General features: G+C 46.6%; 16 non-coding genes and 2 pseudogenes across 16 annotated transcripts; all 18 read left to right on the forward strand.

Annotated features, from left to right (window-relative positions):
* Positions 1–347: 347 nt before the first annotated feature.
* Positions 348–538, forward strand: LOC142282885 (U2 spliceosomal RNA). The gene has a single exon (XR_012744676.1). It is a non-coding gene; the product is annotated as a U2 spliceosomal RNA (small nuclear RNA).
* Positions 539–1,925: 1,387 nt separating this feature from the next.
* On the forward strand, positions 1,926–2,116 carry LOC142282936 (U2 spliceosomal RNA). Its single transcript, XR_012744715.1, has one exon. It is a non-coding gene; the product is annotated as a U2 spliceosomal RNA (small nuclear RNA).
* Positions 2,117–3,503: 1,387 nt separating this feature from the next.
* On the forward strand, positions 3,504–3,694 carry LOC142282886 (U2 spliceosomal RNA). Its single transcript, XR_012744677.1, has one exon. It is a non-coding gene; the product is annotated as a U2 spliceosomal RNA (small nuclear RNA).
* A 1,387-nt stretch (positions 3,695–5,081) lies between these two features.
* On the forward strand, positions 5,082–5,233 carry LOC142282903 (U2 spliceosomal RNA; annotated as a pseudogene).
* Positions 5,234–5,909: 676 nt separating this feature from the next.
* Positions 5,910–6,103, forward strand: LOC142282899 (U2 spliceosomal RNA). Its single transcript, XR_012744688.1, has one exon. It is a non-coding gene; the product is annotated as a U2 spliceosomal RNA (small nuclear RNA).
* Positions 6,104–7,490: 1,387 nt separating this feature from the next.
* LOC142282938 (U2 spliceosomal RNA) lies at positions 7,491–7,681 on the forward strand. The gene has a single exon (XR_012744717.1). It is a non-coding gene; the product is annotated as a U2 spliceosomal RNA (small nuclear RNA).
* Positions 7,682–9,068: 1,387 nt separating this feature from the next.
* LOC142282939 (U2 spliceosomal RNA) lies at positions 9,069–9,259 on the forward strand. Its single transcript, XR_012744718.1, has one exon. It is a non-coding gene; the product is annotated as a U2 spliceosomal RNA (small nuclear RNA).
* Positions 9,260–10,646: 1,387 nt separating this feature from the next.
* On the forward strand, positions 10,647–10,837 carry LOC142282940 (U2 spliceosomal RNA). The gene has a single exon (XR_012744719.1). It is a non-coding gene; the product is annotated as a U2 spliceosomal RNA (small nuclear RNA).
* A 1,387-nt stretch (positions 10,838–12,224) lies between these two features.
* Positions 12,225–12,415, forward strand: LOC142282941 (U2 spliceosomal RNA). Its single transcript, XR_012744720.1, has one exon. It is a non-coding gene; the product is annotated as a U2 spliceosomal RNA (small nuclear RNA).
* A 1,387-nt stretch (positions 12,416–13,802) lies between these two features.
* Positions 13,803–13,993, forward strand: LOC142282942 (U2 spliceosomal RNA). The gene has a single exon (XR_012744721.1). It is a non-coding gene; the product is annotated as a U2 spliceosomal RNA (small nuclear RNA).
* A 1,387-nt stretch (positions 13,994–15,380) lies between these two features.
* LOC142282943 (U2 spliceosomal RNA) lies at positions 15,381–15,571 on the forward strand. The gene has a single exon (XR_012744722.1). It is a non-coding gene; the product is annotated as a U2 spliceosomal RNA (small nuclear RNA).
* A 1,387-nt stretch (positions 15,572–16,958) lies between these two features.
* Positions 16,959–17,149, forward strand: LOC142282944 (U2 spliceosomal RNA). Its single transcript, XR_012744723.1, has one exon. It is a non-coding gene; the product is annotated as a U2 spliceosomal RNA (small nuclear RNA).
* Positions 17,150–18,536: 1,387 nt separating this feature from the next.
* LOC142282945 (U2 spliceosomal RNA) lies at positions 18,537–18,727 on the forward strand. The gene has a single exon (XR_012744724.1). It is a non-coding gene; the product is annotated as a U2 spliceosomal RNA (small nuclear RNA).
* Positions 18,728–20,120: 1,393 nt separating this feature from the next.
* On the forward strand, positions 20,121–20,311 carry LOC142282946 (U2 spliceosomal RNA). Its single transcript, XR_012744725.1, has one exon. It is a non-coding gene; the product is annotated as a U2 spliceosomal RNA (small nuclear RNA).
* Positions 20,312–21,698: 1,387 nt separating this feature from the next.
* Positions 21,699–21,889, forward strand: LOC142282947 (U2 spliceosomal RNA). The gene has a single exon (XR_012744726.1). It is a non-coding gene; the product is annotated as a U2 spliceosomal RNA (small nuclear RNA).
* A 1,387-nt stretch (positions 21,890–23,276) lies between these two features.
* LOC142282950 (U2 spliceosomal RNA) lies at positions 23,277–23,467 on the forward strand. Its single transcript, XR_012744728.1, has one exon. It is a non-coding gene; the product is annotated as a U2 spliceosomal RNA (small nuclear RNA).
* Positions 23,468–24,854: 1,387 nt separating this feature from the next.
* On the forward strand, positions 24,855–25,031 carry LOC142282911 (U2 spliceosomal RNA; annotated as a pseudogene).
* A 344-nt stretch (positions 25,032–25,375) lies between these two features.
* LOC142282897 (U2 spliceosomal RNA) lies at positions 25,376–25,571 on the forward strand. Its single transcript, XR_012744686.1, has one exon. It is a non-coding gene; the product is annotated as a U2 spliceosomal RNA (small nuclear RNA).
* The last annotated feature ends 940 nt before the right edge of the window (positions 25,572–26,511 follow it).

Below are 26,511 nucleotides of genomic sequence, written 5' to 3' on the forward strand. Positions count from 1 at the left end.
GATGATGAAAGGGCTTTCTACGGGTAAGGATGGCAAAGGGTGGCAGTGACGGAAAGTCAGGCAACCTGTCCTGTCTGTCTTTTTGTATCGTGAATTGGAAAGACTGCAAGGGGGAGGGGAGTTGCTTGCGCCCTAAAGGAGGAGTTATTCAGATTCATTGCAGTGGGCGGCGGCTGCAAAACGCACCATTCTTCTTGTTTTTGCTCTGCAAAGCAGCCTTTTCAAGGGTTGGCTTGGGTGACAAAATGTCTTGTGTAGGCGTGGGTTTGTCTCCCTCTCGCTCTCTCTCCCTAAGATGTGTCCGGCATAGGCCAGGGTGCCACTCGAGGCCCAAACCAATTCTGGTTATCGCTTCTCGGCCTTTTGGCTAAGATCAAGTGTAGTATCTGTTCTTATCAGTTTAATATCTGATACGTCCCCTATCTGGGGACCATATATTAAATGGATTTTTAGAACAGGGAGATGGAAAAAGAGCTTGCTCTGTCCACTCCACGAATTGACCTGGTATTGCAGTACCTCCAGGAACGGTGCACCCCTTCTTAACCCAGTTTCCAAAAGCAGAACTCAATTCACCTGATTCATATTAGCCCGATTTAATGAATTGGAAGAAAGCATACGTCTTCATATGCACCTCAATTTGGCCCATTCACTTTTCACACTTCCTCCTTTTGTTTTTTATCTTTCACACTTTTGACTTTCTTTATTCATCCAAATAGCAAACTCATCACCACTCAACCTGACCAACTCGGCTATGTCCCCGTGCTGCAGTTCTCTGTCTTATCTAGATCATTTGCAATTGAATGGAATAGATCCCTTTTGGACAAAGTGGATTCACCTGCTGCTGCAGTGACCACAGGTGTGATAAGATCTAGAATTGGCATCTGGTGCGATCTCTCCGCTTCCACTCCAAAGAAAGTTACCTGTTTATTCCTATCATGCATTGGTTTTTGGGGTTTTCTTTGAGTAATGATGATCTCTTTAGTAGTCTGTTGGCGCCCTCTCCTGGAGGAATAGTTTGCTTGCTCTTGGACATTCTAAAAGAGAGGTCATGATAGACATTGAGCTTCTGAGCTCAATTGGGGACAGTCATGGGTGATGAATGTTTGCAACCTACTGCGAAGCCTCATACCGCAATATAAGGAACGTCAAATACTAAGAAAGGGCGGCCTATGAAAGAATTACTACTTTCAATAAGTACACTTAAACGGCTAATTGGGAATAGAAAAACTGTAAAAAGCCCTCTGAGAAAGCCCCCCTCTAACCTTTGATAGTAAGCTTTTCTGTAGTCTGCCTGTTGATGTATTTTCCGTTTGAACTGTGCACAACATGAAGAGACGGAACACTGGCGGCTTGTCACAATGCCCCCCGATGACATCACAATAGCGCTGCTGCCTAGAAAACAAGCTGCGCAGAAGAAGTTGTTCTTTGGGTGGGAGGGTGGGCTAGTGGAAGGAGGGGGCAATCTCTTTTTTTCCCGGGTGGTAGGGGGATGACAGGAGAAGGGAAGCGGGTGGTGAGAAAGGTACAGAGGGCAGGGTTTGGGGGCTGGGAAGGAAAGGGAAAAGATTAGGGTTTGGGGATGATGAAAGGGCTTTCTACGGGTAAGGATGGCAAAGGGTGGCAGTGACGGAAAGTCAGGCAACCTGTCCTGTCCGTCTTTTTGTATCGTGAATTGGAAAGACTGCAAGGGGGAGGGGAGTTGCTTGCGCCCTAAAGGAGGAGTTATTCAGATTCATTGCAGTGGGCGGCGGCTGCAAAACGCACCATTCTTCTTGTTTTTGCTCTGCAAAGCAGCCTTTTCAAGGGTTGGCTTGGGTGACAAAATGTCTTGTGTAGGCGTGGGTTTGTCTCCCTCTCGCTCTCTCTCCCTAAGATGTGTCCGGCATAGGCCAGGGTGCCACTCGAGGCCCAAACCAATTCTGGTTATCGCTTCTCGGCCTTTTGGCTAAGATCAAGTGTAGTATCTGTTCTTATCAGTTTAATATCTGATACGTCCCCTATCTGGGGACCATATATTAAATGGATTTTTAGAACAGGGAGATGGAAAAAGAGCTTGCTCTGTCCACTCCACGCATTGACCTGGTATTGCAGTACCTCCAGGAACGGTGCACCCCTTCTTAACCCAGTTTCCAAAAGCAGAACTCAATTCACCTGATTCATATTAGCCCGATTTAATGAATTGGAAGAAAGCATACGTCTTCATATGCACCTCAATTTGGCCCATTCACTTTTCACACTTCCTCCTTTTGTTTTTTATCTTTCACACTTTTGACTTTCTTTATTCATCCAAATAGCAAACTCATCACCACTCAACCTGACCAACTCGGCTATGTCCCCGTGCTGCAGTTCTCTGTCTTATCTAGATCATTTGCAATTGAATGGAATAGATCCCTTTTGGACAAAGTGGATTCACCTGCTGCTGCAGTGACCACAGGTGTGATAAGATCTAGAATTGGCATCTGGTGCGATCTCTCCGCTTCCACTCCAAAGAAAGTTACCTGTTTATTCCTATCATGCATTGGTTTTTGGGGTTTTCTTTGAGTAATGATGATCTCTTTAGTAGTCTGTTGGCGCCCTCTCCTGGAGGAATAGTTTGCTTGCTCTTGGACATTCTAAAAGAGAGGTCATGATAGACATTGAGCTTCTGAGCTCAATTGGGGACAGTCATGGGTGATGAATGTTTGCAACCTACTGCGAAGCCTCATACCGCAATATAAGGAACGTCAAATACTAAGAAAGGGCGGCCTATGAAAGAATTACTACTTTCAATAAGTACACTTAAACGGCTAATTGGGAATAGAAAAACTGTAAAAAGCCCTCTGAGAAAGCCCCCCTCTAACCTTTGATAGTAAGCTTTTCTGTAGTCTGCCTGTTGATGTATTTTCCGTTTGAACTGTGCACAACATGAAGAGACGGAACACTGGCGGCTTGTCACAATGCCCCCCGATGACATCACAATAGCGCTGCTGCCTAGAAAACAAGCTGCGCAGAAGAAGTTGTTCTTTGGGTGGGAGGGTGGGCTAGTGGAAGGAGGGGGCAATCTCTTTTTTTCCCGGGTGGTAGGGGGATGACAGGAGAAGGGAAGCGGGTGGTGAGAAAGGTACAGAGGGCAGGGTTTGGGGGCTGGGAAGGAAAGGGAAAAGATTAGGGTTTGGGGATGATGAAAGGGCTTTCTACGGGTAAGGATGGCAAAGGGTGGCAGTGACGGAAAGTCAGGCAACCTGTCCTGTCTGTCTTTTTGTATCGTGAATTGGAAAGACTGCAAGGGGGAGGGGAGTTGCTTGCGCCCTAAAGGAGGAGTTATTCAGATTCATTGCAGTGGGCGGCGGCTGCAAAACGCACCATTCTTCTTGTTTTTGCTCTGCAAAGCAGCCTTTTCAAGGGTTGGCTTGGGTGACAAAATGTCTTGTGTAGGCGTGGGTTTGTCTCCCTCTCGCTCTCTCTCCCTAAGATGTGTCCGGCATAGGCCAGGGTGCCACTCGAGGCCCAAACCAATTCTGGTTATCGCTTCTCGGCCTTTTGGCTAAGATCAAGTGTAGTATCTGTTCTTATCAGTTTAATATCTGATACGTCCCCTATCTGGGGACCATATATTAAATGGATTTTTAGAACAGGGAGATGGAAAAAGAGCTTGCTCTGTCCACTCCACGAATTGACCTGGTATTGCAGTACCTCCAGGAACGGTGCACCCCTTCTTAACCCAGTTTCCAAAAGCAGAACTCAATTCACCTGATTCATATTAGCCCGATTTAATGAATTGGAAGAAAGCATACGTCTTCATATGCACCTCAATTTGGCCCATTCACTTTTCACACTTCCTCCTTTTGTTTTTTATCTTTCACACTTTTGACTTTCTTTATTCATCCAAATAGCAAACTCATCACCACTCAACCTGACCAACTCGGCTATGTCCCCGTGCTGCAGTTCTCTGTCTTATCTAGATCATTTGCAATTGAATGGAATAGATCCCTTTTGGACAAAGTGGATTCACCTGCTGCTGCAGTGACCACAGGTGTGATAAGATCTAGAATTGGCATCTGGTGCGATCTCTCCGCTTCCACTCCAAAGAAAGTTACCTGTTTATTCCTATCATGCATTGGTTTTTGGGGTTTTCTTTGAGTAATGATGATCTCTTTAGTAGTCTGTTGGCGCCCTCTCCTGGAGGAATAGTTTGCTTGCTCTTGGACATTCTAAAAGAGAGGTCATGATAGACATTGAGCTTCTGAGCTCAATTGGGGACAGTCATGGGTGATGAATGTTTGCAACCTACTGCGAAGCCTCATACCGCAATATAAGGAACGTCAAATACTAAGAAAGGGCGGCCTATGAAAGAATTACTACTTTCAATAAGTACACTTAAACGGCTAATTGGGAATAGAAAAACTGTAAAAAGCCCTCTGAGAAAGCCCCCCTCTAACCTTTGATAGTAAGCTTTTCTGTAGTCTGCCTGTTGATGTATTTTCCGTTTGAACTGTGCACAACATGAAGAGACGGAACACTGGCGGCTTGTCACAATGCCCCCCGATGACATCACAATAGCGCTGCTGCCTAGAAAACAAGCTGCGCAGAAGAAGTTGTTCTTTGGGTGGGAGGGTGGGCTAGTGGAAGGAGGGGGCAATCTCTTTTTTTCCCGGGTGGTAGGGGGATGACAGGAGAAGGGAAGCGGGTGGTGAGAAAGGTACAGAGGGCAGGGTTTGGGGGCTGGGAAGGAAAGGGAAAAGATTAGGGTTTGGGGATGATGAAAGGGCTTTCTACGGGTAAGGATGGCAAAGGGTGGCAGTGACGGAAAGTCAGGCAACCTGTCCTGTCCGTCTTTTTGTATCGTGAATTGGAAAGACTGCAAGGGGGAGGGGAGTTGCTTGCGCCCTAAAGGAGGAGTTATTCAGATTCATTGCAGTGGGCGGCGGCTGCAAAACGCACCATTCTTCTTGTTTTTGCTCTGCAAAGCAGCCTTTTCAAGGGTTGGCTTGGGTGACAAAATGTCTTGTGTAGGCGTGGGTTTGTCTCCCTCTCGCTCTCTCTCCCTAAGATGTGTCCGGCATAGGCCAGGGTGCCACTCGAGGCCCAAACCAATTCTGGTTATCGCTTCTCGGCCTTTTGGCTAAGATCAAGTGTAGTATCTGTTCTTTTGGCTAAGATCAAGTGTAGTATCGTTCGAAAAGGTGGTTTAAGGCTCCGGCCACCTTAGTACAATGATGCAATGCACACTGGAAGGTTGCACTTGTTAGTACTTTGGGAGGATAGTATATCCATCTAGAGGAAACCATGGCCCTACCAGGATTGAGGCTATTAGACTGAGTAAGTGTGGGGGTTATGGTGCAATGTGCCCCAGGAATGGACACCCTGGAGGGAGTCTGAACTTGCTAGGTTGGGACCCTGGTAAGCCTCAGACTCTGTCGCACGCCGCGCCTTGCCTATTCATACTTTCCAAGCATATTGCCCTATCCTGGCCTTCTGGCTAAGAAGGGAAATTTTTTTAATCCCGGTCGGAGGTCCGGTCAGCTTTGGGCTGAGAAACCAACACCCGGTTGGAGCTCCGGGTCAGCTTTGGCTGAGAAACCAACACCCGGTTGGAGGTCCGGTCAGCCTTGGGCTGAGAAACCAACACCCGGTTGGAGGTCCGGTCAGCCTTGGGCTGAGAAACCAACACCGGTTGACGGTCCGGGCAGTCTCGGCTGCGAAACCAACGACTAGTAGCTCCCTACTCCACTTGGGTAAGATGCCTCGGTGGACGCTGGGAGCAACAACAAGGCTCAACCAGGCTTCGGCTTGGGGGAGCACCGAAGATCCCTGACCCTCGCTGTGGCCTTCTGGCTCGGAGGGACGGGGTTGATTTTTGGGGATCCTCTTCTCACGGAGGGGTCCACACGAATCCTAGCCTTTGCACTGTTTTTGGTGTGACTTCGGTCATGCATTTTTGCGGTGCTTTGGAAAGCTTCATTAAATCAAATCTGTTCTTATCAGTTTAATATCTGATACGTCCCCTATCTGGGGACCATATATTAAATGGATTTTTAGAACAGGGAGATGGAAAAAGAGCTTGCTCTGTCCACTCCACGCATTGACCTGGTATTGCAGTACCTCCAGGAACGGTGCACCCCTTCTTAACCCAGTTTCCAAAAGCAGAACTCAATTCACCTGATTCATATTAGCCCGATTTAATGAATTGGAAGAAAGCATACGTCTTCATATGCACCTCAATTTGGCCCATTCACTTTTCACACTTCCTCCTTTTGTTTTTTATCTTTCACACTTTTGACTTTCTTTATTCATCCAAATAGCAAACTCATCACCACTCAACCTGACCAACTCGGCTATGTCCCCGTGCTGCAGTTCTCTGTCTTATCTAGATCATTTGCAATTGAATGGAATAGATCCCTTTTGGACAAAGTGGATTCACCTGCTGCTGCAGTGACCACAGGTGTGATAAGATCTAGAATTGGCATCTGGTGCGATCTCTCCGCTTCCACTCCAAAGAAAGTTACCTGTTTATTCCTATCATGCATTGGTTTTTGGGGTTTTCTTTGAGTAATGATGATCTCTTTAGTAGTCTGTTGGCGCCCTCTCCTGGAGGAATAGTTTGCTTGCTCTTGGACATTCTAAAAGAGAGGTCATGATAGACATTGAGCTTCTGAGCTCAATTGGGGACAGTCATGGGTGATGAATGTTTGCAACCTACTGCGAAGCCTCATACCGCAATATAAGGAACGTCAAATACTAAGAAAGGGCGGCCTATGAAAGAATTACTACTTTCAATAAGTACACTTAAACGGCTAATTGGGAATAGAAAAACTGTAAAAAGCCCTCTGAGAAAGCCCCCCTCTAACCTTTGATAGTAAGCTTTTCTGTAGTCTGCCTGTTGATGTATTTTCCGTTTGAACTGTGCACAACATGAAGAGACGGAACACTGGCGGCTTGTCACAATGCCCCCCGATGACATCACAATAGCGCTGCTGCCTAGAAAACAAGCTGCGCAGAAGAAGTTGTTCTTTGGGTGGGAGGGTGGGCTAGTGGAAGGAGGGGGCAATCTCTTTTTTTCCCGGGTGGTAGGGGGATGACAGGAGAAGGGAAGCGGGTGGTGAGAAAGGTACAGAGGGCAGGGTTTGGGGGCTGGGAAGGAAAGGGAAAAGATTAGGGTTTGGGGATGATGAAAGGGCTTTCTACGGGTAAGGATGGCAAAGGGTGGCAGTGACGGAAAGTCAGGCAACCTGTCCTGTCCGTCTTTTTGTATCGTGAATTGGAAAGACTGCAAGGGGGAGGGGAGTTGCTTGCGCCCTAAAGGAGGAGTTATTCAGATTCATTGCAGTGGGCGGCGGCTGCAAAACGCACCATTCTTCTTGTTTTTGCTCTGCAAAGCAGCCTTTTCAAGGGTTGGCTTGGGTGACAAAATGTCTTGTGTAGGCGTGGGTTTGTCTCCCTCTCGCTCTCTCTCCCTAAGATGTGTCCGGCATAGGCCAGGGTGCCACTCGAGGCCCAAACCAATTCTGGTTATCGCTTCTCGGCCTTTTGGCTAAGATCAAGTGTAGTATCTGTTCTTATCAGTTTAATATCTGATACGTCCCCTATCTGGGGACCATATATTAAATGGATTTTTAGAACAGGGAGATGGAAAAAGAGCTTGCTCTGTCCACTCCACGCATTGACCTGGTATTGCAGTACCTCCAGGAACGGTGCACCCCTTCTTAACCCAGTTTCCAAAAGCAGAACTCAATTCACCTGATTCATATTAGCCCGATTTAATGAATTGGAAGAAAGCATACGTCTTCATATGCACCTCAATTTGGCCCATTCACTTTTCACACTTCCTCCTTTTGTTTTTTATCTTTCACACTTTTGACTTTCTTTATTCATCCAAATAGCAAACTCATCACCACTCAACCTGACCAACTCGGCTATGTCCCCGTGCTGCAGTTCTCTGTCTTATCTAGATCATTTGCAATTGAATGGAATAGATCCCTTTTGGACAAAGTGGATTCACCTGCTGCTGCAGTGACCACAGGTGTGATAAGATCTAGAATTGGCATCTGGTGCGATCTCTCCGCTTCCACTCCAAAGAAAGTTACCTGTTTATTCCTATCATGCATTGGTTTTTGGGGTTTTCTTTGAGTAATGATGATCTCTTTAGTAGTCTGTTGGCGCCCTCTCCTGGAGGAATAGTTTGCTTGCTCTTGGACATTCTAAAAGAGAGGTCATGATAGACATTGAGCTTCTGAGCTCAATTGGGGACAGTCATGGGTGATGAATGTTTGCAACCTACTGCGAAGCCTCATACCGCAATATAAGGAACGTCAAATACTAAGAAAGGGCGGCCTATGAAAGAATTACTACTTTCAATAAGTACACTTAAACGGCTAATTGGGAATAGAAAAACTGTAAAAAGCCCTCTGAGAAAGCCCCCCTCTAACCTTTGATAGTAAGCTTTTCTGTAGTCTGCCTGTTGATGTATTTTCCGTTTGAACTGTGCACAACATGAAGAGACGGAACACTGGCGGCTTGTCACAATGCCCCCCGATGACATCACAATAGCGCTGCTGCCTAGAAAACAAGCTGCGCAGAAGAAGTTGTTCTTTGGGTGGGAGGGTGGGCTAGTGGAAGGAGGGGGCAATCTCTTTTTTTCCCGGGTGGTAGGGGGATGACAGGAGAAGGGAAGCGGGTGGTGAGAAAGGTACAGAGGGCAGGGTTTGGGGGCTGGGAAGGAAAGGGAAAAGATTAGGGTTTGGGGATGATGAAAGGGCTTTCTACGGGTAAGGATGGCAAAGGGTGGCAGTGACGGAAAGTCAGGCAACCTGTCCTGTCCGTCTTTTTGTATCGTGAATTGGAAAGACTGCAAGGGGGAGGGGAGTTGCTTGCGCCCTAAAGGAGGAGTTATTCAGATTCATTGCAGTGGGCGGCGGCTGCAAAACGCACCATTCTTCTTGTTTTTGCTCTGCAAAGCAGCCTTTTCAAGGGTTGGCTTGGGTGACAAAATGTCTTGTGTAGGCGTGGGTTTGTCTCCCTCTCGCTCTCTCTCCCTAAGATGTGTCCGGCATAGGCCAGGGTGCCACTCGAGGCCCAAACCAATTCTGGTTATCGCTTCTCGGCCTTTTGGCTAAGATCAAGTGTAGTATCTGTTCTTATCAGTTTAATATCTGATACGTCCCCTATCTGGGGACCATATATTAAATGGATTTTTAGAACAGGGAGATGGAAAAAGAGCTTGCTCTGTCCACTCCACGCATTGACCTGGTATTGCAGTACCTCCAGGAACGGTGCACCCCTTCTTAACCCAGTTTCCAAAAGCAGAACTCAATTCACCTGATTCATATTAGCCCGATTTAATGAATTGGAAGAAAGCATACGTCTTCATATGCACCTCAATTTGGCCCATTCACTTTTCACACTTCCTCCTTTTGTTTTTTATCTTTCACACTTTTGACTTTCTTTATTCATCCAAATAGCAAACTCATCACCACTCAACCTGACCAACTCGGCTATGTCCCCGTGCTGCAGTTCTCTGTCTTATCTAGATCATTTGCAATTGAATGGAATAGATCCCTTTTGGACAAAGTGGATTCACCTGCTGCTGCAGTGACCACAGGTGTGATAAGATCTAGAATTGGCATCTGGTGCGATCTCTCCGCTTCCACTCCAAAGAAAGTTACCTGTTTATTCCTATCATGCATTGGTTTTTGGGGTTTTCTTTGAGTAATGATGATCTCTTTAGTAGTCTGTTGGCGCCCTCTCCTGGAGGAATAGTTTGCTTGCTCTTGGACATTCTAAAAGAGAGGTCATGATAGACATTGAGCTTCTGAGCTCAATTGGGGACAGTCATGGGTGATGAATGTTTGCAACCTACTGCGAAGCCTCATACCGCAATATAAGGAACGTCAAATACTAAGAAAGGGCGGCCTATGAAAGAATTACTACTTTCAATAAGTACACTTAAACGGCTAATTGGGAATAGAAAAACTGTAAAAAGCCCTCTGAGAAAGCCCCCCTCTAACCTTTGATAGTAAGCTTTTCTGTAGTCTGCCTGTTGATGTATTTTCCGTTTGAACTGTGCACAACATGAAGAGACGGAACACTGGCGGCTTGTCACAATGCCCCCCGATGACATCACAATAGCGCTGCTGCCTAGAAAACAAGCTGCGCAGAAGAAGTTGTTCTTTGGGTGGGAGGGTGGGCTAGTGGAAGGAGGGGGCAATCTCTTTTTTTCCCGGGTGGTAGGGGGATGACAGGAGAAGGGAAGCGGGTGGTGAGAAAGGTACAGAGGGCAGGGTTTGGGGGCTGGGAAGGAAAGGGAAAAGATTAGGGTTTGGGGATGATGAAAGGGCTTTCTACGGGTAAGGATGGCAAAGGGTGGCAGTGACGGAAAGTCAGGCAACCTGTCCTGTCCGTCTTTTTGTATCGTGAATTGGAAAGACTGCAAGGGGGAGGGGAGTTGCTTGCGCCCTAAAGGAGGAGTTATTCAGATTCATTGCAGTGGGCGGCGGCTGCAAAACGCACCATTCTTCTTGTTTTTGCTCTGCAAAGCAGCCTTTTCAAGGGTTGGCTTGGGTGACAAAATGTCTTGTGTAGGCGTGGGTTTGTCTCCCTCTCGCTCTCTCTCCCTAAGATGTGTCCGGCATAGGCCAGGGTGCCACTCGAGGCCCAAACCAATTCTGGTTATCGCTTCTCGGCCTTTTGGCTAAGATCAAGTGTAGTATCTGTTCTTATCAGTTTAATATCTGATACGTCCCCTATCTGGGGACCATATATTAAATGGATTTTTAGAACAGGGAGATGGAAAAAGAGCTTGCTCTGTCCACTCCACGCATTGACCTGGTATTGCAGTACCTCCAGGAACGGTGCACCCCTTCTTAACCCAGTTTCCAAAAGCAGAACTCAATTCACCTGATTCATATTAGCCCGATTTAATGAATTGGAAGAAAGCATACGTCTTCATATGCACCTCAATTTGGCCCATTCACTTTTCACACTTCCTCCTTTTGTTTTTTATCTTTCACACTTTTGACTTTCTTTATTCATCCAAATAGCAAACTCATCACCACTCAACCTGACCAACTCGGCTATGTCCCCGTGCTGCAGTTCTCTGTCTTATCTAGATCATTTGCAATTGAATGGAATAGATCCCTTTTGGACAAAGTGGATTCACCTGCTGCTGCAGTGACCACAGGTGTGATAAGATCTAGAATTGGCATCTGGTGCGATCTCTCCGCTTCCACTCCAAAGAAAGTTACCTGTTTATTCCTATCATGCATTGGTTTTTGGGGTTTTCTTTGAGTAATGATGATCTCTTTAGTAGTCTGTTGGCGCCCTCTCCTGGAGGAATAGTTTGCTTGCTCTTGGACATTCTAAAAGAGAGGTCATGATAGACATTGAGCTTCTGAGCTCAATTGGGGACAGTCATGGGTGATGAATGTTTGCAACCTACTGCGAAGCCTCATACCGCAATATAAGGAACGTCAAATACTAAGAAAGGGCGGCCTATGAAAGAATTACTACTTTCAATAAGTACACTTAAACGGCTAATTGGGAATAGAAAAACTGTAAAAAGCCCTCTGAGAAAGCCCCCCTCTAACCTTTGATAGTAAGCTTTTCTGTAGTCTGCCTGTTGATGTATTTTCCGTTTGAACTGTGCACAACATGAAGAGACGGAACACTGGCGGCTTGTCACAATGCCCCCCGATGACATCACAATAGCGCTGCTGCCTAGAAAACAAGCTGCGCAGAAGAAGTTGTTCTTTGGGTGGGAGGGTGGGCTAGTGGAAGGAGGGGGCAATCTCTTTTTTTCCCGGGTGGTAGGGGGATGACAGGAGAAGGGAAGCGGGTGGTGAGAAAGGTACAGAGGGCAGGGTTTGGGGGCTGGGAAGGAAAGGGAAAAGATTAGGGTTTGGGGATGATGAAAGGGCTTTCTACGGGTAAGGATGGCAAAGGGTGGCAGTGACGGAAAGTCAGGCAACCTGTCCTGTCCGTCTTTTTGTATCGTGAATTGGAAAGACTGCAAGGGGGAGGGGAGTTGCTTGCGCCCTAAAGGAGGAGTTATTCAGATTCATTGCAGTGGGCGGCGGCTGCAAAACGCACCATTCTTCTTGTTTTTGCTCTGCAAAGCAGCCTTTTCAAGGGTTGGCTTGGGTGACAAAATGTCTTGTGTAGGCGTGGGTTTGTCTCCCTCTCGCTCTCTCTCCCTAAGATGTGTCCGGCATAGGCCAGGGTGCCACTCGAGGCCCAAACCAATTCTGGTTATCGCTTCTCGGCCTTTTGGCTAAGATCAAGTGTAGTATCTGTTCTTATCAGTTTAATATCTGATACGTCCCCTATCTGGGGACCATATATTAAATGGATTTTTAGAACAGGGAGATGGAAAAAGAGCTTGCTCTGTCCACTCCACGCATTGACCTGGTATTGCAGTACCTCCAGGAACGGTGCACCCCTTCTTAACCCAGTTTCCAAAAGCAGAACTCAATTCACCTGATTCATATTAGCCCGATTTAATGAATTGGAAGAAAGCATACGTCTTCATATGCACCTCAATTTGGCCCATTCACTTTTCACACTTCCTCCTTTTGTTTTTTATCTTTCACACTTTTGACTTTCTTTATTCATCCAAATAGCAAACTCATCACCACTCAACCTGACCAACTCGGCTATGTCCCCGTGCTGCAGTTCTCTGTCTTATCTAGATCATTTGCAATTGAATGGAATAGATCCCTTTTGGACAAAGTGGATTCACCTGCTGCTGCAGTGACCACAGGTGTGATAAGATCTAGAATTGGCATCTGGTGCGATCTCTCCGCTTCCACTCCAAAGAAAGTTACCTGTTTATTCCTATCATGCATTGGTTTTTGGGGTTTTCTTTGAGTAATGATGATCTCTTTAGTAGTCTGTTGGCGCCCTCTCCTGGAGGAATAGTTTGCTTGCTCTTGGACATTCTAAAAGAGAGGTCATGATAGACATTGAGCTTCTGAGCTCAATTGGGGACAGTCATGGGTGATGAATGTTTGCAACCTACTGCGAAGCCTCATACCGCAATATAAGGAACGTCAAATACTAAGAAAGGGCGGCCTATGAAAGAATTACTACTTTCAATAAGTACACTTAAACGGCTAATTGGGAATAGAAAAACTGTAAAAAGCCCTCTGAGAAAGCCCCCCTCTAACCTTTGATAGTAAGCTTTTCTGTAGTCTGCCTGTTGATGTATTTTCCGTTTGAACTGTGCACAACATGAAGAGACGGAACACTGGCGGCTTGTCACAATGCCCCCCGATGACATCACAATAGCGCTGCTGCCTAGAAAACAAGCTGCGCAGAAGAAGTTGTTCTTTGGGTGGGAGGGTGGGCTAGTGGAAGGAGGGGGCAATCTCTTTTTTTCCCGGGTGGTAGGGGGATGACAGGAGAAGGGAAGCGGGTGGTGAGAAAGGTACAGAGGGCAGGGTTTGGGGGCTGGGAAGGAAAGGGAAAAGATTAGGGTTTGGGGATGATGAAAGGGCTTTCTACGGGTAAGGATGGCAAAGGGTGGCAGTGACGGAAAGTCAGGCAACCTGTCCTGTCCGTCTTTTTGTATCGTGAATTGGAAAGACTGCAAGGGGGAGGGGAGTTGCTTGCGCCCTAAAGGAGGAGTTATTCAGATTCATTGCAGTGGGCGGCGGCTGCAAAACGCACCATTCTTCTTGTTTTTGCTCTGCAAAGCAGCCTTTTCAAGGGTTGGCTTGGGTGACAAAATGTCTTGTGTAGGCGTGGGTTTGTCTCCCTCTCGCTCTCTCTCCCTAAGATGTGTCCGGCATAGGCCAGGGTGCCACTCGAGGCCCAAACCAATTCTGGTTATCGCTTCTCGGCCTTTTGGCTAAGATCAAGTGTAGTATCTGTTCTTATCAGTTTAATATCTGATACGTCCCCTATCTGGGGACCATATATTAAATGGATTTTTAGAACAGGGAGATGGAAAAAGAGCTTGCTCTGTCCACTCCACGCATTGACCTGGTATTGCAGTACCTCCAGGAACGGTGCACCCCTTCTTAACCCAGTTTCCAAAAGCAGAACTCAATTCACCTGATTCATATTAGCCCGATTTAATGAATTGGAAGAAAGCATACGTCTTCATATGCACCTCAATTTGGCCCATTCACTTTTCACACTTCCTCCTTTTGTTTTTTATCTTTCACACTTTTGACTTTCTTTATTCATCCAAATAGCAAACTCATCACCACTCAACCTGACCAACTCGGCTATGTCCCCGTGCTGCAGTTCTCTGTCTTATCTAGATCATTTGCAATTGAATGGAATAGATCCCTTTTGGACAAAGTGGATTCACCTGCTGCTGCAGTGACCACAGGTGTGATAAGATCTAGAATTGGCATCTGGTGCGATCTCTCCGCTTCCACTGAAAAGAAAGTTACCTGTTTATTCCTATCATGCATTGGTTTTTGGGGTTTTCTTTGAGTAATGATGATCTCTTTAGTAGTCTGTTGGCGCCCTCTCCTGGAGGAATAGTTTGCTTGCTCTTGGACATTCTAAAAGAGAGGTCATGATAGACATTGAGCTTCTGAGCTCAATTGGGGACAGTCATGGGTGATGAATGTTTGCAACCTACTGCGAAGCCTCATACCGCAATATAAGGAACGTCAAATACTAAGAAAGGGCGGCCTATGAAAGAATTACTACTTTCAATAAGTACACTTAAACGGCTAATTGGGAATAGAAAAACTGTAAAAAGCCCTCTGAGAAAGCCCCCCTCTAACCTTTGATAGTAAGCTTTTCTGTAGTCTGCCTGTTGATGTATTTTCCGTTTGAACTGTGCACAACATGAAGAGACGGAACACTGGCGGCTTGTCACAATGCCCCCCGATGACATCACAATAGCGCTGCTGCCTAGAAAACAAGCTGCGCAGAAGAAGTTGTTCTTTGGGTGGGAGGGTGGGCTAGTGGAAGGAGGGGGCAATCTCTTTTTTTCCCGGGTGGTAGGGGGATGACAGGAGAAGGGAAGCGGGTGGTGAGAAAGGTACAGAGGGCAGGGTTTGGGGGCTGGGAAGGAAAGGGAAAAGATTAGGGTTTGGGGATGATGAAAGGGCTTTCTACGGGTAAGGATGGCAAAGGGTGGCAGTGACGGAAAGTCAGGCAACCTGTCCTGTCCGTCTTTTTGTATCGTGAATTGGAAAGACTGCAAGGGGGAGGGGAGTTGCTTGCGCCCTAAAGGAGGAGTTATTCAGATTCATTGCAGTGGGCGGCGGCTGCAAAACGCACCATTCTTCTTGTTTTTGCTCTGCAAAGCAGCCTTTTCAAGGGTTGGCTTGGGTGACAAAATGTCTTGTGTAGGCGTGGGTTTGTCTCCCTCTCGCTCTCTCTCCCTAAGATGTGTCCGGCATAGGCCAGGGTGCCACTCGAGGCCCAAACCAATTCTGGTTATCGCTTCTCGGCCTTTTGGCTAAGATCAAGTGTAGTATCTGTTCTTATCAGTTTAATATCTGATACGTCCCCTATCTGGGGACCATATATTAAATGGATTTTTAGAACAGGGAGATGGAAAAAGAGCTTGCTCTGTCCACTCCACGCATTGACCTGGTATTGCAGTACCTCCAGGAACGGTGCACCCCTTCTTAACCCAGTTTCCAAAAGCAGAACTCAATTCACCTGATTCATATTAGCCCGATTTAATGAATTGGAAGAAAGCATACGTCTTCATATGCACCTCAATTTGGCCCATTCACTTTTCACACTTCCTCCTTTTGTTTTTTATCTTTCACACTTTTGACTTTCTTTATTCATCCAAATAGCAAACTCATCACCACTCAACCTGACCAACTCGGCTATGTCCCCGTGCTGCAGTTCTCTGTCTTATCTAGATCATTTGCAATTGAATGGAATAGATCCCTTTTGGACAAAGTGGATTCACCTGCTGCTGCAGTGACCACAGGTGTGATAAGATCTAGAATTGGCATCTGGTGCGATCTCTCCGCTTCCACTCCAAAGAAAGTTACCTGTTTATTCCTATCATGCATTGGTTTTTGGGGTTTTCTTTGAGTAATGATGATCTCTTTAGTAGTCTGTTGGCGCCCTCTCCTGGAGGAATAGTTTGCTTGCTCTTGGACATTCTAAAAGAGAGGTCATGATAGACATTGAGCTTCTGAGCTCAATTGGGGACAGTCATGGGTGATGAATGTTTGCAACCTACTGCGAAGCCTCATACCGCAATATAAGGAACGTCAAATACTAAGAAAGGGCGGCCTATGAAAGAATTACTACTTTCAATAAGTACACTTAAACGGCTAATTGGGAATAGAAAAACTGTAAAAAGCCCTCTGAGAAAGCCCCCCTCTAACCTTTGATAGTAAGCTTTTCTGTAGTCTGCCTGTTGATGTATTTTCCGTTTGAACTGTGCACAACATGAAGAGACGGAACACTGGCGGCTTGTCATAATGCCCCCCGATGACATCACAATAGCGCTGCTGCCTAGAAAACAAGCTGCGCAGAAGAAGTTGTTCTTTGGGTGGGAGGGTGGGCTAGTGGAAGGAGGGGGCAATCTCTTTTTTTCCCGGGTGGTAGGGGGATGACAGGAGAAGGGAAGCGGGTGGTGAGAAAGGTACAGAGGGCAGGGTTTGGGGGCTGGGAAGGAAAGGGAAAAGATTAGGGTTTGGGGATGATGAAAGGGCTTTCTACGGGTAAGGATGGCAAAGGGTGGCAGTGACGGAAAGTCAGGCAACCTGTCCTGTCCGTCTTTTTGTATCGTGAATTGGAAAGACTGCAAGGGGGAGGGGAGTTGCTTGCGCCCTAAAGGAGGAGTTATTCAGATTCATTGCAGTGGGCGGCGGCTGCAAAACGCACCATTCTTCTTGTTTTTGCTCTGCAAAGCAGCCTTTTCAAGGGTTGGCTTGGGTGACAAAATGTCTTGTGTAGGCGTGGGTTTGTCTCCCTCTCGCTCTCTCTCCCTAAGATGTGTCCGGCATAGGCCAGGGTGCCACTCGAGGCCCAAACCAATTCTGGTTATCGCTTCTCGGCCTTTTGGCTAAGATCAAGTGTAGTATCTGTTCTTATCAGTTTAATATCTGATACGTCCCCTATCTGGGGACCATATATTAAATGGATTTTTAGAACAGGGAGATGGAAAAAGAGCTTGCTCTGTCCACTCCACGCATTGACCTGGTATTGCAGTACCTCCAGGAACGGTGCACCCCTTCTTAACCCAGTTTCCAAAAGCAGAACTCAATTCACCTGATTCATATTAGCCCGATTTAATGAATTGGAAGAAAGCATACGTCTTCATATGCACCTCAATTTGGCCCATTCACTTTTCACACTTCCTCCTTTTGTTTTTTATCTTTCACACTTTTGACTTTCTTTATTCATCCAAATTGCAAACTCATCACCACTCAACCTGACCAACTCGGCTATGTCCCCGTGCTGCAGTTCTCTGTCTTATCTAGATCATTTGCAATTGAATGGAATAGATCCCTTTTGGACAAAGTGGATTCACCTGCTGCTGCAGTGACCACAGGTGTGATAAGATCTAGAATTGGCATCTGGTGCGATCTCTCCGCTTCCACTCCAAAGAAAGTTACCTGTTTATTCCTATCATGCATTGGTTTTTGGGGTTTTCTTTGAGTAATGATGATCTCTTTAGTAGTCTGTTGGCGCCCTCTCCTGGAGGAATAGTTTGCTTGCTCTTGGACATTCTAAAAGAGAGGTCATGATAGACATTGAGCTTCTGAGCTCAATTGGGGACAGTCATGGGTGATGAATGTTTGCAACCTACTGCGAAGCCTCATACCGCAATATAAGGAACGTCAAATACTAAGAAAGGGCGGCCTATGAAAGAATTACTACTTTCAATAAGTACACTTAAACGGCTAATTGGGAATAGAAAAACTGTAAAAAGCCCTCTGAGAAAGCCCCCCTCTAACCTTTGATAGTAAGCTTTTCTGTAGTCTGCCTGTTGATGTATTTTCCGTTTGAACTGTGCACAACATGAAGAGACGGAACACTGGCGGCTTGTCACAATGCCCCCCGATGACATCACAATAGCGCTGCTGCCTAGAAAACAAGCTGCGCAGAAGAAGTTGTTCTTTGGGTGGGAGGGTGGGCTAGTGGAAGGAGGGGGCAATCTCTTTTTTTCCCGGGTGGTAGGGGGATGACAGGAGAAGGGAAGCGGGTGGTGAGAAAGGTACAGAGGGCAGGGTTTGGGGGCTGGGAAGGAAAGGGAAAAGATTAGGGTTTGGGGATGATGAAAGGGCTTTCTACGGGTAAGGATGGCAAAGGGTGGCAGTGACGGAAAGTCAGGCAACCTGTCCTGTCCGTCTTTTTGTATCGTGAATTGGAAAGACTGCAAGGGGGAGGGGAGTTGCTTGCGCCCTAAAGGAGGAGTTATTCAGATTCATTGCAGTGGGCGGCGGCTGCAAAACGCACCATTCTTCTTGTTTTTGCTCTGCAAAGCAGCCTTTTCAAGGGTTGGCTTGGGTGACAAAATGTCTTGTGTAGGCGTGGGTTTGTCTCCCTCTCGCTCTCTCTCCCTAAGATGTGTCCGGCATAGGCCAGGGTGCCACTCGAGGCCCAAACCAATTCTGGTTATCGCTTCTCGGCCTTTTGGCTAAGATCAAGTGTAGTATCTGTTCTTATCAGTTTAATATCTGATACGTCCCCTATCTGGGGACCATATATTAAATGGATTTTTAGAACAGGGAGATGGAAAAAGAGCTTGCTCTGTCCACTCCACGCATTGACCTGGTATTGCAGTACCTCCAGGAACGGTGCACCCCTTCTTAACCCAGTTTCCAAAAGCAGAACTCAATTCACCTGATTCATATTAGCCCGATTTAATGAATTGGAAGAAAGCATACGTCTTCATATGCACCTCAATTTGGCCCATTCACTTTTCACACTTCCTCCTTTTGTTTTTTATCTTTCACACTTTTGACTTTCTTTATTCATCCAAATAGCAAACTCATCACCACTCAACCTGACCAACTCGGCTATGTCCCCGTGCTGCAGTTCTCTGTCTTATCTAGATCATTTGCAATTGAATGGAATAGATCCCTTTTGGACAAAGTGGATTCACCTGCTGCTGCAGTGACCACAGGTGTGATAAGATCTAGAATTGGCATCTGGTGCGATCTCTCCGCTTCCACTCCAAAGAAAGTTACCTGTTTATTCCTATCATGCATTGGTTTTTGGGGTTTTCTTTGAGTAATGATGATCTCTTTAGTAGTCTGTTGGCGCCCTCTCCTGGAGGAATAGTTTGCTTGCTCTTGGACATTCTAAAAGAGAGGTCATGATAGACATTGAGCTTCTGAGCTCAATTGGGGACAGTCATGGGTGATGAATGTTTGCAACCTACTGCGAAGCCTCATACCGCAATATAAGGAACGTCAAATACTAAGAAAGGGCGGCCTATGAAAGAATTACTACTTTCAATAAGTACACTTAAACGGCTAATTGGGAATAGAAAAACTGTAAAAAGCCCTCTGAGAAAGCCCCCCTCTAACCTTTGATAGTAAGCTTTTCTGTAGTCTGCCTGTTGATGTATTTTCCGTTTGAACTGTGCACAACATGAAGAGACGGAACACTGACACTGGCGGCTTGTCACAATGCCCCCCGATGACATCACAATAGCGCTGCTGCCTAGAAAACAAGCTGCGCAGAAGAAGTTGTTCTTTGGGTGGGAGGGTGGGCTAGTGGAAGGAGGGGGCAATCTCTTTTTTTCCCGGGTGGTAGGGGGATGACAGGAGAAGGGAAGCGGGTGGTGAGAAAGGTACAGAGGGCAGGGTTTGGGGGCTGGGAAGGAAAGGGAAAAGATTAGGGTTTGGGGATGATGAAAGGGCTTTCTACGGGTAAGGATGGCAAAGGGTGGCAGTGACGGAAAGTCAGGCAACCTGTCCTGTCCGTCTTTTTGTATCGTGAATTGGAAAGACTGCAAGGGGGAGGGGAGTTGCTTGCGCCCTAAAGGAGGAGTTATTCAGATTCATTGCAGTGGGCGGCGGCTGCAAAACGCACCATTCTTCTTGTTTTTGCTCTGCAAAGCAGCCTTTTCAAGGGTTGGCTTGGGTGACAAAATGTCTTGTGTAGGCGTGGGTTTGTCTCCCTCTCGCTCTCTCTCCCTAAGATGTGTCCGGCATAGGCCAGGGTGCCACTCGAGGCCCAAACCAATTCTGGTTATCGCTTCTCGGCCTTTTGGCTAAGATCAAGTGTAGTATCTGTTCTTATCAGTTTAATATCTGATACGTCCCCTATCTGGGGACCATATATTAAATGGATTTTTAGAACAGGGAGATGGAAAAAGAGCTTGCTCTGTCCACTCCACGCATTGACCTGGTATTGCAGTACCTCCAGGAACGGTGCACCCCTTCTTAACCCAGTTTCCAAAAGCAGAACTCAATTCACCTGATTCATATTAGCCCGATTTAATGAATTGGAAGAAAGCATACGTCTTCATATGCACCTCAATTTGGCCCATTCACTTTTCACACTTCCTCCTTTTGTTTTTTATCTTTCACACTTTTGACTTTCTTTATTCATCCAAATAGCAAACTCATCACCACTCAACCTGACCAACTCGGCTATGTCCCCGTGCTGCAGTTCTCTGTCTTATCTAGATCATTTGCAATTGAATGGAATAGATCCCTTTTGGACAAAGTGGATTCACCTGCTGCTGCAGTGACCACAGGTGTGATAAGATCTAGAATTGGCATCTGGTGCGATCTCTCCGCTTCCACTCCAAAGAAAGTTACCTGTTTATTCCTATCATGCATTGGTTTTTGGGGTTTTCTTTGAGTAATGATGATCTCTTTAGTAGTCTGTTGGCGCCCTCTCCTGGAGGAATAGTTTGCTTGCTCTTGGACATTCTAAAAGAGAGGTCATGATAGACATTGAGCTTCTGAGCTCAATTGGGGACAGTCATGGGTGATGAATGTTTGCAACCTACTGCGAAGCCTCATACCGCAATATAAGGAACGTCAAATACTAAGAAAGGGCGGCCTATGAAAGAATTACTACTTTCAATAAGTACACTTAAACGGCTAATTGGGAATAGAAAAACTGTAAAAAGCCCTCTGAGAAAGCCCCCCTCTAACCTTTGATAGTAAGCTTTTCTGTAGTCTGCCTGTTGATGTATTTTCCGTTTGAACTGTGCACAACATGAAGAGACGGAACACTGGCGGCTTGTCACAATGCCCCCCGATGACATCACAATAGCGCTGCTGCCTAGAAAACAAGCTGCGCAGAAGAAGTTGTTCTTTGGGTGGGAGGGTGGGCTAGTGGAAGGAGGGGGCAATCTCTTTTTTTCCCGGGTGGTAGGGGGATGACAGGAGAAGGGAAGCGGGTGGTGAGAAAGGTACAGAGGGCAGGGTTTGGGGGCTGGGAAGGAAAGGGAAAAGATTAGGGTTTGGGGATGATGAAAGGGCTTTCTACGGGTAAGGATGGCAAAGGGTGGCAGTGACGGAAAGTCAGGCAACCTGTCCTGTCCGTCTTTTTGTATCGTGAATTGGAAAGACTGCAAGGGGGAGGGGAGTTGCTTGCGCCCTAAAGGAGGAGTTATTCAGATTCATTGCAGTGGGCGGCGGCTGCAAAACGCACCATTCTTCTTGTTTTTGCTCTGCAAAGCAGCCTTTTCAAGGGTTGGCTTGGGTGACAAAATGTCTTGTGTAGGCGTGGGTTTGTCTCCCTCTCGCTCTCTCTCCCTAAGATGTGTCCGGCATAGGCCAGGGTGCCACTCGAGGCCCAAACCAATTCTGGTTATCGCTTCTCGGCCTTTTGGCTAAGATCAAGTGTAGTATCTGTTCTTATCAGTTTAATATCTGATACGTCCCCTATCTGGGGACCATATATTAAATGGATTTTTAGAACAGGGAGATGGAAAAAGAGCTTGCTCTGTCCACTCCACGCATTGACCTGGTATTGCAGTACCTCCAGGAACGGTGCACCCCTTCTTAACCCAGTTTCCAAAAGCAGAACTCAATTCACCTGATTCATATTAGCCCGATTTAATGAATTGGAAGAAAGCATACGTCTTCATATGCACCTCAATTTGGCCCATTCACTTTTCACACTTCCTCCTTTTGTTTTTTATCTTTCACACTTTTGACTTTCTTTATTCATCCAAATAGCAAACTCATCACCACTCAACCTGACCAACTCGGCTATGTCCCCGTGCTGCAGTTCTCTGTCTTATCTAGATCATTTGCAATTGAATGGAATAGATCCCTTTTGGACAAAGTGGATTCACCTGCTGCTGCAGTGACCACAGGTGTGATAAGATCTAGAATTGGCATCTGGTGCGATCTCTCCGCTTCCACTCCAAAGAAAGTTACCTGTTTATTCCTATCATGCATTGGTTTTTGGGGTTTTCTTTGAGTAATGATGATCTCTTTAGTAGTCTGTTGGCGCCCTCTCCTGGAGGAATAGTTTGCTTGCTCTTGGACATTCTAAAAGAGAGGTCATGATAGACATTGAGCTTCTGAGCTCAATTGGGGACAGTCATGGGTGATGAATGTTTGCAACCTACTGCGAAGCCTCATACCGCAATATAAGGAACGTCAAATACTAAGAAAGGGCGGCCTATGAAAGAATTACTACTTTCAATAAGTACACTTAAACGGCTAATTGGGAATAGAAAAACTGTAAAAAGCCCTCTGAGAAAGCCCCCCTCTAACCTTTGATAGTAAGCTTTTCTGTAGTCTGCCTGTTGATGTATTTTCCGTTTGAACTGTGCACAACATGAAGAGACGGAACACTGGCGGCTTGTCACAATGCCCCCCGATGACATCACAATAGCGCTGCTGCCTAGAAAACAAGCTGCGCAGAAGAAGTTGTTCTTTGGGTGGGAGGGTGGGCTAGAGGAAGGAGGGGGCAATCTCTTTTTTTCCCGGGTGGTAGGGGGATGACAGGAGAAGGGAAGCGGGTGGTGAGAAAGGTACAGAGGGCAGGGTTTGGGGGCTGGGAAGGAAAGGGAAAAGATTAGGGTTTGGGGATGATGAAAGGGCTTTCTACGGGTAAGGATGGCAAAGGGTGGCAGTGACGGAAAGTCAGGCAACCTGTCCTGTCCGTCTTTTTGTATCGTGAATTGGAAAGACTGCAAGGGGGAGGGGAGTTGCTTGCGCCCTAAAGGAGGAGTTATTCAGATTCATTGCAGTGGGCGGCGGCTGCAAAACGCACCATTCTTCTTGTTTTTGCTCTGCAAAGCAGCCTTTTCAAGGGTTGGCTTGGGTGACAAAATGTCTTGTGTAGGCGTGGGTTTGTCTCCCTCTCGCTCTCTCTCCCTAAGATGTGTCCGGCATAGGCCAGGGTGCCACTCGAGGCCCAAACCAATTCTGGTTATCGCTTCTCGGCCTTTTGGCTAAGATCAAGTGTAGTATCTGTTCTTATCAGTTTAATATCTGATACGTCCCCTATCTGGGGACCATATATTAAATGGATTTTTAGAACAGGGAGATGGAAAAAGAGCTTGCTCTGTCCACTCCACGCATTGACCTGGTATTGCAGTACCTCCAGGAACGGTGCACCCCTTCTTAACCCAGTTTCCAAAAGCAGAACTCAATTCACCTGATTCATATTAGCCCGATTTAATGAATTGGAAGAAAGCATACGTCTTCATATGCACCTCAATTTGGCCCATTCACTTTTCACACTTCCTCCTTTTGTTTTTTATCTTTCACACTTTTGACTTTCTTTATTCATCCAAATAGCAAACTCATCACCACTCAACCTGACCAACTCGGCTATGTCCCCGTGCTGCAGTTCTCTGTCTTATCTAGATCATTTGCAATTGAATGGAATAGATCCCTTTTGGACAAAGTGGATTCACCTGCTGCTGCAGTGACCACATGTGTGATAAGATCTAGAATTGGCATCTGGTGCGATCTCTCCGCTTCCACTCCAAAGAAAGTTACCTGTTTATTCCTATCATGCATTGGTTTTTGGGGTTTTCTTTGAGTAATGATGATCTCTTTAGTAGTCTGTTGGCGCCCTCTCCTGGAGGAATAGTTTGCTTGCTCTTGGACATTCTAAAAGAGAGGTCATGATAGACATTGAGCTTCTGAGCTCAATTGGGGACAGTCATGGGTGATGAATGTTTGCAACCTACTGCGAAGCCTCATACCGCAATATAAGGAACGTCAAATACTAAGAAAGGGCGGCCTATGAAAGAATTACTACTTTCAATAAGTACACTTAAACGGCTAATTGGGAATAGAAAAACTGTAAAAAGCCCTCTGAGAAAGCCCCCCTCTAACCTTTGATAGTAAGCTTTTCTGTAGTCTGCCTGTTGATGTATTTTCCGTTTGAACTGTGCACAACATGAAGAGACGGAACACTGGCGGCTTGTCACAATGCCCCCCGATGACATCACAATAGCGCTGCTGCCTAGAAAACAAGCTGCGCAGAAGAAGTTGTTCTTTGGGTGGGAGGGTGGGCTAGTGGAAGGAGGGGGCAATCTCTTTTTTTCCCGGGTGGTAGGGGGATGACAGGAGAAGGGAAGCGGGTGGTGAGAAAGGTACAGAGGGCAGGGTTTGGGGGCTGGGAAGGAAAGGGAAAAGATTAGGGTTTGGGGATGATGAAAGGGCTTTCTACGGGTAAGGATGGCAAAGGGTGGCAGTGACGGAAAGTCAGGCAACCTGTCCTGTCCGTCTTTTTGTATCGTGAATTGGAAAGACTGCAAGGGGGAGGGGAGTTGCTTGCGCCCTAAAGGAGGAGTTATTCAGATTCATTGCAGTGGGCGGCGGCTGCAAAACGCACCATTCTTCTTGTTTTTGCTCTGCAAAGCAGCCTTTTCAAGGGTTGGCTTGGGTGACAAAATGTCTTGTGTAGGCGTGGGTTTGTCTCCCTCTCGCTCTCTCTCCCTAAGATGTGTCCGGCATAGGCCAGGGTGCCACTCGAGGCCCAAACCAATTCTGGTTATCGCTTCTCGGCCTTTTGGCTAAGATCAAGTGTAGTATATTGGGCTCTGTAGCACACCGTACCTTGCCTTTTCATACTTTTTGAGCATATTACCCTATCCCGGCCTTCTGGCTAGGAAGGGAAATTTTTATAATCCCGGTCGGAGGTCTGGTCAGCTTTGGGCTGAGAAACTAACACCCGGTTGGAGGTCTGGGTCAGCTTCGGCTGAGAAACCAACACCCGGTTGGAGGTCCGGTTAGCCTTGGGCTGAGAAACCAACACCGGTTGACGGTCCGGGCAGTTTCGGCTGCGAAACCAACAACTAGTAGCTCTCTACTCCACTTGGGTAAGATGCCTGGGTGGACGCTGGGAGCAACGACAAGGCTCAACCAGGCTTCGGCTTGGGGGAGCACCGAAGATCCCTGACCCTTGCTGTGGCCTTCTGGCTCGGAGGGACGGGGTTGATTTTTGGGGACCCTCTCCTCACGGTGGGGTCCACACGAATCCTAGCCTTTGCACTGTTTTTGGTGTGACTTCGGTCATGCATTTTTTGTGGTGCTTTGGAAAGCTTCATTAAATCAAAATCTGTTCTTATCAGTTTAATATCTGATACGTCCCCTATCTGGGGACCATATATTAAATGGATTTTTAGAACAGGGAGATGGAAAAAGAGCTTGCTCTGTCCACTCCACGCATTGACCTGGTATTGCAGTACCTCCAGGAACGGTGCACCCCTTCTTAACCCAGTTTCCAAAAGCAGAACTCAATTCACCTGATTCATATTAGCCCGATTTAATGAATTGGAAGAAAGCATACGTCTTCATATGCACCTCAATTTGGCCCATTCACTTTTCACACTTCCTCCTTTTGTTTTTTATCTTTCACACTTTTGACTTTCTTTATTCATCCAAATAGCAAACTCATCACCACTCAACCTGACCAACTCGGCTATGTCCCCGTGCTGCAGTTCTCTGTCTTATCTAGATCATTTGCAATTGAATGGAATAGATCCCTTTTGGACAAAGTGGATTCACCTGCTGCTGCAGTGACCACAGGTGTGATAAGATCTAGAATTGGCATCTGGTGCGATCTCTCCGCTTCCACTCCAAAGAAAGTTACCTGTTTATTCCTATCATGCATTGGTTTTTGGGGTTTTCTTTGAGTAATGATGATCTCTTTAGTAGTCTGTTGGCGCCCTCTCCTGGAGGAATAGTTTGCTTGCTCTTGGACATTCTAAAAGAGAGGTCATGATAGACATTGAGCTTCTGAGCTCAATTGGGGACAGTCATGGGTGATGAATGTTTGCAACCTACTGCGAAGCCTCATACCGCAATATAAGGAACGTCAAATACTAAGAAAGGGCGGCCTATGAAAGAATTACTACTTTCAATAAGTACACTTAAACGGCTAATTGGGAATAGAAAAACTGTAAAAAGCCCTCTGAGAAAGCCCCCCTCTAACCTTTGATAGTAAGCTTTTCTGTAGTCTGCCTGTTGATGTATTTTCCGTTTGAACTGTGCACAACATGAAGAGACGGAACACTGGCGGCTTGTCACAATGCCCCCCGATGACATCACAATAGCGCTGCTGCCTAGAAAACAAGCTGCGCAGAAGAAGTTGTTCTTTGGGTGGGAGGGTGGGCTAGTGGAAGGAGGGGGCAATCTCTTTTTTTCCCGG

Source organism: Anomaloglossus baeobatrachus, unplaced genomic scaffold (genome assembly GCF_048569485.1).
Source record: "Anomaloglossus baeobatrachus isolate aAnoBae1 unplaced genomic scaffold, aAnoBae1.hap1 Scaffold_523, whole genome shotgun sequence".
Taxonomy (NCBI): domain Eukaryota; kingdom Metazoa; phylum Chordata; class Amphibia; order Anura; family Aromobatidae; genus Anomaloglossus; species Anomaloglossus baeobatrachus.